Source organism: Propithecus coquereli, unplaced genomic scaffold, assembly GCF_000956105.1.
Source record: "Propithecus coquereli isolate 6110/MARCELLA unplaced genomic scaffold, Pcoq_1.0 Scaffold180, whole genome shotgun sequence".
In the NCBI taxonomy this organism is placed as follows: Eukaryota; Metazoa; Chordata; class Mammalia; order Primates; family Indriidae; genus Propithecus; species Propithecus coquereli.
Window position 1 is genome coordinate 898,127 of NW_012142746.1, and position 10,780 is coordinate 908,906.

Here is a 10,780-nt window from a genome sequence, read left to right on the forward strand (position 1 = left end):
TTTGCCCAGCCACAGAATATTAACAAACTCTGAAATATGATTCAAATAAAAAACATATCCTGCTAGGGAAGAGAATGTTTGGGAAAGCAGTTAGTTCATTGATCATCGTGCTAGTAATCTGTGAAAAATATATCAAGCAAAGTAGTTGTTCTTTTTATTTATATTATTCAAATGAACATTAAGCCCTAAGTTCCAAATTGCTGTGAGACACTCTTCATATGTTCCATATAGTATTGCATTTTCATCAAAGTAATGTAGATATTTGAGAAATATGTTGCTGACAATTCTTGTAAATATTAGAATTCTGTATGAGAATATTGATATTAAAGCTGTATTAGGACTGATACCATTAGCAGCAATATAGAGATGTTTTATTAAATACTAATTTCATATGTTATTTAACAAGTAGCCGGCTTTGAACACATTAATCTCTCTTTTTAATTCAAGGTTGATGGTCTGGGTCTTACATATTGTATCCCCGAATAGGCCATTCAATAACTATGCAAAATATCTATTTCTCCCATGGGTATTTGTGCTTTGATATATTCTGATCCTTATTAAATTTAAACAGGATCAAATTTATACAGCTCTGGCAGAGATTTATTAAAATACACTGAATGGACAGCTTGTGGGAGCGCAGTGTACTGTAATAACATATGCCTTTTACCAGAGAATAGTAATTATTGAGAATCAAATAAATCTGTAGGAGGTTAAGTATATATGGAAAAGATATCAATTGCAGTTCTTCAAAACTAGCCTGAAATATTATTTGAAGATGTGTTACTGTGCAAAATAATGAATCTCATCCTTTGAGACTCTAAATATTTAGCAATATTTGAAAGTGCAGGTTTTCAGGGATGTTTTAAATTCCAAAAAGGGGGGTGGTTCAACATTATCAGAAGTGTTATATGTATTTAGTATACTCCATCTGTAGAGGCACCTGTTTTTTACTTTGCCCTATTTTTTATTAAATAAAATTGAAAGCACATGTATTATCCTGTTTGCAAAAAATCATTTTTTTTGAAGCAGAAATCCCTGTCTCTTTTGGTTGGGGGTTTGGGAGAGGGATCACAGATGGACTAAGTTGAAATATTTTTGATACTCTTCAACTAGTTAATATTTTAAAATACTATTTTGTTCTCTTTTTTTAACCTTTTTTAAATTTCAAAATATTAAGGGGGTTCAAATGTTTTTGTTGCATGGGTAGCTTTTTTTTTTTTTTTTTTTTTGCAGCCAGCGAAGGGCAAACCTGTACATTTATTTGACTTTTAGTAAAGTCAATAAGGAATGTACTGAAACTTCTTAATTGTCCACAAAACACCCCAATGGGGCCTGGGCAGGCAGAGGGAGGCTGAGGCAGGCCTGGAGCTTGGGGAGGGCAGCCGGGCTCCAGCCCACACCCCCACGCACCCCACGTCTCTGCTGTTCCTGCTCTGCTGAAACTGTGACGATGAAGGATGAAGCCAGAATTTTTCACCTTAACCTTGAGCTTCTACTCCTAGCAGAAGACCCTTGTTCGTGAAACCTCGTCCGCAAGTGCTGTGTCCCCCTTCCTGATGCCTCGAAGCGGGGGTGAAGGAACAGGTCCCGGGGACAGGAGGAGGAGGTTTATTTCAAATGTTTCATTAAGGTTTGGCATTGACAAGGAGGCAGCACTCAGATCGCCCTAAGTTTTGTTGTGGGTCCCTTGACAATTTATTTTCCATAATCTGGGTGCCTCAGAGATATCGTTATGCCCAGTAAATTCACAAATGTGGAGAAAAAAAATTCTGGAAAACCGGGGGCGGGGGATAACTCTCTTCTTTTTCAGGCAATTCTATCAAGTCTATGTGGGTTGAGGGGAGGAAACAAAAGTTTCTCTGGGCGGTGGCATTGTGGGGACCCGTTCCCTCATTTTCTACAGATGGCTTCTCACGCCAGGCTGAGGAGGTGGGTGGAGGAGGTGTCCCACCTAAGACAGTTCCGGGGAGACAGGAGCTGTACCACTTGGCCGCTAGTCTCGACTAACCGGAAGGCTCCTTCTTCCCGAACATTCCCATGGAATGTTCTGGTACAACAGGCTTCTCACCCTACAGCCACATCTGTGCCCCGACTCTTGGGCAAGCCCCCATCACGGCCAGGATCTCACGGGCACAGTCGGGACGTGCCAGCCAAGTCCTTGAACTTGGAGAGAGAGGCGGGGCTTGGAAACGCCCGGCCCCCGGCGGGCGGCTGGACCCTGCGCCCACAGCCGGGGTCGGTTTGCAGGCTCGGCCGCAGCACTCTCGGCTGGTGGGAGTGGAGAAGGCTCACCGGCCTTCTTCGCCTTTTTCTTCCTTTTCTTCTTTTTGGTCCCAAGCGACACCTGGTCCCCGTTGAGCTCAACTGGCTCCTTTTCCTGCTTCCGGCTGGCGGCCCCGCTGGTGCTGCTGGAGGAGGTGGCTATTGCGGAGTTGACACCGGCCACCTTCTTGGCTTTCTTTTTCGACTTCATTTTCCTTCCCGCCCCCTCCTCCACCCCGACAGGGCCATGCAGGGCTGACTCCTGCAGGATGTCGGATGCCGACACGGCTGCCTCCCGGCACCGCCGCCACTCCTCGTCGCTGTCCTCGCCGCTGGAGCTCGAGGGCTGTCGCTTTTGGCGGGGTTTGGGAGAAGCTTCCTTCTCAGGGCCCCCGGGGACGGATGTGAAGAAACAGCGGAAACCATCATCCTCCGAGGTGACTTTCTGTACCTCAGCTTTTCTTGGCTCTTTCACTACTTCTGAGATGGTAATGACGCTGTCCAGTAAGGCTCCCAGTTTCTTGGCCACGTGGGCTCGGAACTCAGGGGTGGTCTGCAGCTCGGTTGCCATCTTGTTCGTGCTCATCCACCTTGTGCCTGAGGCTCGGGTGGGAGGTTCGTAACTGGTTATTTGCAGCACCGGCTCTTGGTTTCTCCGGCCCCCGCGGGCGCTGCTCCAAGCCCCAGGCCGGCATCGCGGCCTCCCGGCACCGAGCCAGCTCCTCCGCGTCGCTGCTGCTGCTACTGCTGCTGCTACTGCTGCTGCTGTTATCCGAATCACTCATGGCGCCGTTGAGCGCCGCCATCTTGAGCCACCGCAAAGAAAGCGCATGGGTAGCTTTTATAATGCTTAAGTCGGAGCTGTTCGTGTGGCCATCACCCGAATAGTGTTCATTGTACCTGATAGGTAGGTTTTCACTCCTCCCCTCTGCTTCCCCCTTTTTGATTTCCAATGACCTTTACATCTCTCTTGTTTTGTTCTCAATTTAGTGTTTTCCTGCATACTTTCAGAGTGGTCTTGGGTGTATTTGATCACACCAAATATTCTCAATTTAGCGTTCTTGGGAAGGCACTGCAAAGGACAGTTAGCATTTTTAATACTAAACTTGTAGGTAAGGTGCATGTGGTCTGTCTGTTCTTTCAGAGCTCTCATTGCTTTAATAGTTTGTCCATCATAAGTTATTTAATTATGTTACACTCATCATTATTAGTGCTTTTCTATTCTCCTATTTGTAGACACCCTTGGGGGTGGGCCGGCGTACCACCCAGGAGAAGAGAGCTGTCATTGTGACAATAGAACACTATTTTGCCCCAACAAACCATCCTGGCTTGTCAATACCTTCTCCTGCTTTCAGGATCTGATTCTCTTTCTCTGCCTGGTCCTTTCTAGTACAGAGGCAGAGGCTCCGGTGGAGGCCGACCGCCTTCTTTCCTGGTCCAAATCATACAAATGCCAGGTGAGACCAGGCTGAAGGGTCTGGGAACCAAGGGAATCTTTGAGTGGTGGTATGTAGAGGAAGTGAGTTAAGATACTTCCAGAAATTCCCCCAGTTCTACCCTAAATTAGATTGAGCATTGGTAAGTAGAGAGTTATGGCAGGGGGTGGGAAATCTGTTTTCCTCTCTGTTATGGTATCGAACCTCATTTGTGTCCTCACTATTCCCTGACATAATGTGTGCGTGTAGTTTTATGGGAGAATCACTGTTTATGTAGACTTTGTAGTATTTTGTTGGGTCATGGTTAATAGTTGGTTATTCATGGTGTTCTGGTAGGTACTCTGCAGGAATTATTCTTAGGTGTCATGGTACATCAGATTTTTATTTTTTGGGGGTGTGTCAGACATGCAGAGATAATTTATATACAATAAAATTTGCCAATTTTAAGTGTGCAATTTGTTAAGTTTTGAGAAATATGTACAATTGTGAACGACCACATGATAAATATGGAACGTTTCCATCCCACACCTAGTTTCCTTGTGCCCCTCTGCGGTTAAGCCCTGACTTCTAACCACTGACCCGCTCTCTGTCTACATGATGTGTATGGTTTGCATTTTTGTTTATATAGACTAAGTTAAACCAATAAGTATATAAGTGTTTAGGCTTAGCATATATTTTTTTTAATCTTTTATTACATTTTGGTGACATTAAGTCATTATCAGTAGAAAGAGGAATTGTCAGAAATTTGGAGTTTGAGTAAAAAATTTATATCGATTACAGTGAAAAAGATTTTCACATGCGTCCAGTTATTTGTTCCTTAGAAAGTAACTGTACTTGGCTCTATTTCCAGCTTTTCTCCTTCATTGTTGCTGATGAATGAGACAGATTTTTCTAAATGCATGTAAGTGATGAATCCAGTTCTCTTTCTCCTGCAATTAAAAGTTTTCATTTATATTTGTATTTTAGGAAAACACTGTCATTTGTCTTTTGTAGTGCTAGTTAGATCTACAGGGCAATATAGACCTCGTTTCTGAACTTTTAAAATTGATAAAGATTTTTAAATGAGGTGGTTTTAAAATCTAAATGTCTTAAGGTTAATCTTTGGCTGTTTTTCTTAGGTATTGGGTCCATTACCATGTTGGGTATCTGGGTGAAATTTGAAAGTTATTTTACATTTGAGATCATCTGCAATACTAAGACTTTGGACCCAGATGAACTCAAATGCCCTTTCATTTCTGAAATATATGACTAATTCTTTGAGAGTTCTTTTTTTTTAAATAACAAGCATATGTGTGTGTGTATTTGATTTATGTACCTGCACATGTAGTGTAGGTGCATGTAGGTGCATGTATTACAGATACACACACACACACACAAATTTCAAGTGGGGAAAAGAAGAGAAAAACCCAAAATGATTGTGCTATTTGTATTTTAGAGTTATTGGTTCAGAAGATTGATTATGAAAACAATTAAAATGATATTTTATAAACATTTTGGATATTGATTAATGCCAGTGCAAACAGTGGAGAAAATAGAAAGCTAATATATTTTGCTATCAGTATCTTTAAAAAGAAAAAAGAAGCCAAGAAAACAAAAGTAAAAAAAATCAGCTTATGCTGTTTTTCTGTTTTACCTGCTTCAAATTTAGAGAGTAACATGATCACTAGCTTCATAAACGCAAAGCTCTTAAATCCTTTGCAGTAACAAGGGCATGTTCTAGTGTTGTCAGAACTTTTGTTTGCACCTGGTGTTACACTTGATCACTGAATAATTGAGTGATAATGACTGTTATTTTTAAACTAAAGTATAACATCAGGGCTGGATGAGAAACAGAAAACGCCCAACTTCCCCAGGCGGGTACGGAAAATATTTCTAAGTCTCAATCAAGCATGCTAGAATTGTTGAAAGTACATGCAATCAGCTATGTAAGCTTGGGACATAAGACATGGAATGATTTGTTCTGTAGCTAGAAAAGAAATCAGACTTTTTTATTTCATAAAGATGGAAGAGTCAAACAAAGAAAAACTAGAATTTGGATACCATGAACCAAGGTTAGGAAACTGTCATATCTGGCCAAATATGATTATTCAGGACCAAGGACAAGGACACAGGCAGGCCTCTACCCACTTAATTTTTTTTTTTTTTTACACATTAATAGCTATGCTTTTAAGTTATTTATTTACTTCATTTATTCATTCAGAAATGACCTATTGAGTATCAGATGAGTAATGTGAAAAAATAAGAGACTGGAGCTCTGCTTTCATGGAACTTGTATTCTCTTGGGTCCTTTTGTAGTTAGCTGTTGTTTGCTCTTTTTCTTTTTCTGGAGCTTGGCTCTTCCTTCAGGGTAATTCCTATCTCCCATATAAATCCTTAGATTCTCGACCTACTGGTCTTCTTCCAGTATACTTATCCTCCCACAGTCTTCACAAGCCTTCTGTCTATTTCTGGCTCTATTGAACTTGCTAGAACTGTTCTTATCTCAGCTTTTACAGCCATATTGAGAAAACAGTACTTATTTTTCCCATTTCTTAAATGGTTTCTCCAATGATGAATGGAGAACTGTATAAATAGTTGAGTAGTTAAGTACCAGTGGGGATCTTGCTCAAAATGAGCATGTGGAGGTAAATTGTAAGCATTGGCTCCTGAGCCATGGTTGAAATGGTCCCCAAAACACATGGGAGGAAGTGCAGTGTTTGATTAAAAAGGTATATATTTAGGCCCCAATAATTTGGAATTTGTTAAATTTTTATATTTGGGAGGCAGTCTGCTTATAGTGGAAAAACATGAATTTGGAGCCTAATAACCCTAAGTTTGACTCCATACTTGCCATTTATTAGCTTTGTGCCTTTGTTTACATTATTAATATTTAATATCTTTGAACCATGATTTCCTCAGATAAGGAGATAGTAATACCTACCTCAAGTCCATTGTAAGGTTTAATGTATGTAAAGCACCTAGAAAAATATATGTAAATTCCCTGCCCTCCTTTTTTTGCAATGGTAAATGATTCTTAATGAACAAAACTTAGAATAGAATAATTTTTTTCTGTGCCTATATTTATAGTTTAGGTTTAACTTTTCCAAGCCAAAGTTTTTGGGAAATAGAGACACACACTTTCAGTATACTCCAAACAGCTTGATCATTTGATTACTGTTGAGAAATGTATGTGAATGGTTTAAAATAGGCCTCTCATTATTGTTATTTAAACTTCTTACTGAAGAATGGCACATACAAAGTGCACAGTTCATAAGTCTGCAGCTCTAAGAATTTTCACAATCATTAAGTATTTTCAATGAAACAAGTAAGTTAAGTAGTGAACATCCCCTTATTTTAAAGATTCTACATTTTAGATTGGCCTTTAGAATTCTAAGTCACTCTGCCTTTATTTTACTCAGGGTTTTAGCTTTAGAACTCAAGTAGAAGCAACATAGAAAAATCATGGCACTTTTATTTTAGAAAGGCTCGTAGGTACTCTGTGAGGAACTTTGCCCATATTATCCCATTTTAACTATGAGAGGTTTCAGGTTTCTGTGTATTTTCAATTTTCATCTCATCTAGGTTTCTATAATTCTGACGTAGGCCTTCAACAAGTCTAGTTGCATGAATATTTGGGAAGCAGGGGCCTAGTCCTAGGGATTTGTGTACATTGAGTATGCAAAAAGGAGATGGTTATCATTTTTATGATGAATATACCGCGCTTCTCCAGTTATCACAACCTAGAATGTTTCTAGAGCACAGAGGTTACCTCGTTCTTTGGAAGATGGTGCCACTCACTGGTGGTGATGGCTCTGAGAGGGCACGAGTGACAATGAAGAACCAGGTCCCTTCCTACAGCTTATGTCCTTAATCCTGTTCTTTGAGTAAGGCTGTGATTTATTCAGCCTTGTGTGTTGGTACCTCAACCTCTTTTTTTCTTAAGTCCCCAAAAGAATCGGTTGCTGTTTGTTTGCATTATAGCCATTCTCTCCTTGTGTTCCACCGCTATGGTACACAACATGATGTTGTGTACTTATGTGTATCTTGGCAGTGGAAAAAAGAAATTTGATCAACTTTTGGATGCGAAGAATGGTATTATTTGTTCTTGTTGCTTACCTTGCTCACACCATCCTCTCTAGCTCATTCTTGCCTTTCTAACCTCACATCTTGACAATTCCCTGGAGTTCAGTTTGCTTAAGCCATTTTAGCTTGCTTCTTTTTTCATCTTTCTTCTTTCTTCCTCTTTTCTTTCTTCTTTCTTCTTCTTATGTGAGATATGTTGCTAACTCAGGACTTTTCCACTTGTTCTTTCTTTTGCAAAGAATGCTTTCCCAGCCCTTCGTAAGGCCAGCCCCTTAGCATTTATATCTCAGCACAAAATATCACCTCCTCTGAGAAGCCTTCCATGTTTTCCAAAGTCTCCTATGCACCAAGTCATTTTAAGTCACATAATCTTAATTTATTTCCTTCATCTAAAGTTCTTGTTGACTGCCACCTACCTTTGTCTCTCCCCAGTCATCAGGGCGTGGGCGTTGGCCTCTTGTTGCTGTCTGCATTTTAAGCTCATAGAATGGGCCTGGCACAGGATAAGAAATATGGCATTTGTTGCATGCATGGATGTATTGAACAGTAACTATGCTCTCGGTAAATAGAAAACAGAAGCTTACGTTGGTTGGAATATATCTGGAGTAAAGTTCTGGGTAATAGAGCATTTGCAGTTTGGAACCATTTTGAGTGGGTTGAACACTCAGTGCATTAGCTTCTTCCCTTAGAAACCTCCTGACACTTTGGCAACTAATTCTGGGGCAAATTTTTACTCCTTTGATTGAGCTGGAACAAAATCAATAGAAGCCAATATTTTTGTGTCTTTTCCAGACTGTGTCCTGACTTCTGGGACATGATAATGAAAGTGTCTTCCTCTTATCACAGTCAAACCATCTTAAAGATGAATCTGTAAATAGTCAAAGAAATACAAACCACAGGGACTGTTCCTCACATTGACCCTGGGAGATAGATATGACAGGGATTATCATGTTTAAAATTGGGACTACAGAACGTGGTACTTGAACATGGACTATCTGATTCTAAGTTCTCTTCTCCACTGTGTTCTGCTGCCTCCCTCAGGAGTTCTGGATTTATCCAGTTAGGCATTGGCTATATTGCTTTGTTTTAGGTATTTTTTGAAATTCTAACCATTTGGGTTACAGTTCCCCATATTCATTCTTTCCTACAAACACACATAAGGAAAAATGCAGATCTGTATTTCATTAAGAAGCACATCCTTAATCGGGGAAACAGAATATCCAGATCTGTGAATCTTTCACCACCTATTACAAAGGATTTTAGAATACCTTCTTACACTCACTCTTCTTTTGTGTTAAAAATGCTTTTTTATTAATAATATGCTTTACTATTTCTATTTTAGTATCCTGGACTCACAGCTTTTATAGGATGCACTTGTTCTAATTAATTATCATTCGTATTCTCATGCTGGTGCTCAGATGGTCACAGCATGACCTGTGGGAGTCCCTTTAAACTTCCTCCTTGGTCCTCAGCATTAGCCCCAGGAATTCCTGAAAGCACTTTTGTTTTCTGCGAAGCACAAGAAGTTCCAGTGGGTCTTGATTTTCTCACGTCTCAACACATGGACTCAGCAGTTCTCCAAGGAGCTCTGATTCCTTTCAATGGAGAACTGGACTAGGGTCTAAATTGTAGGTGCTAGGAGTCCTATCAAGCTATTCCATTCAAATGTTTCTGGAAGGAAGAAATGACTCCCCAGTTAGACCATTTTGGGGAGAGAGCTAGAAAAAACAAACATTTTTTTTAAGGTCATCAGTTCAAATAGCCATTTCCAATTTAAATCTAGCACTACTAAAATCCATTTTTATTTTGTTCTAATATAAATTTTTAATATATATTTCTGCTCAACATACTTACTGTAGATTTTTAAGGCCCTGATCCTAAGTATTACTTTTATTCCCTTCTCTTCTTTAATCTTTGTATCTCATCCATCGCTTTATTGTGATCACTATATTGCCACAAATATTTTGAGATTACCCATGCTTGCCATAAGAGAAAAGGGAAAAACAAATAAAACACCTTGCCTTTTATCTTGTAAGTGGCATCAATTTTTTTTTTTTTTTTAACTAAGGCTTATATCTTTGTTCTTTCCCTTGGAAATGCAACACATTTTTTGAGGTACAAGGGGAGGGGGCAGGATTCCAGGAACTGGAGGGATATAGCTGATCTTAGACTTAGAAATTTGTTTCTTATCATGAGCAGCAGCAAATAGCTGGTTTCTGGGAGGGTAGGACTGGAAGCCCTTTTAGAATCCTCTCCCCAATACCGTGACTCATCATTATACATTATTGTACCAACTTGAGAGCCACTGCTATGGATCTTAGACTTTGGACTTGATAATTCAAATCTAAAGGTCAATTACATTAGTAGAATGGCTAATATCAGTCATTATGTTTAATGTATAATAAGTTGGTATGCTGAAAATCTGTTTTTTAACCAATACCTAGCTATTAATGTGTTTGTATGTATTTAAACATTATGTGAGTTTGTGTGCACACGCACATGCACACATAGACACGTTAGGCCACATTGCATCATCTGGAAGAATCGTGAGTGGGTGTGTGTGATTGGCAAGTGTGAAATTGAATTTAATGTGAGATTCTCTGTCTTAGGTAAAATATTTGAAAGAACATTGATAGTGAAAAGCTGTCTAGCTTTGTAAAAAAATCACTTACGTGTTTTGGGAGCAAGAGGTCTGAATGTTAAAATTTCACTTAAATGGCAAAATACTTTTAGAACTCCACTGAAGAATTTGGTTTTAGTGGGAAAACTTTAATTTGCCTATAACATGAAGTACAAGTCATTAATTGCACCAAAGATAACACGCTAATTAAAAGGTTCGTGTATAGTTGTCAGAGGTTAACAGTGCACACTGATAGACTTGGAATAGAAACTAATTATATTATGTTCTCTAAAAGGAGTATTTTTACCCACAAATGTAAGATACCTTATTATAGTACTGTTTTTTTTAGCTTGTAAAAAAAATCTTTTAGCTGTTCTTTGTAATGAAGCCGCAATGATAA

General features: G+C 39.5%; 1 protein-coding gene and 1 pseudogene across 1 annotated transcript in view; one reads left to right on the top strand and one right to left on the bottom strand.

The window, feature by feature from the left end:
- Window positions 1-10,780, top strand: part of TOX3 (TOX high mobility group box family member 3) — a 108,313-nt gene that overhangs the window by 26,272 nt on the left and 71,261 nt on the right. The window lies entirely within an intron of this gene.
- On the bottom strand, window positions 2,111-3,068 carry LOC105808843 (annotated as a pseudogene).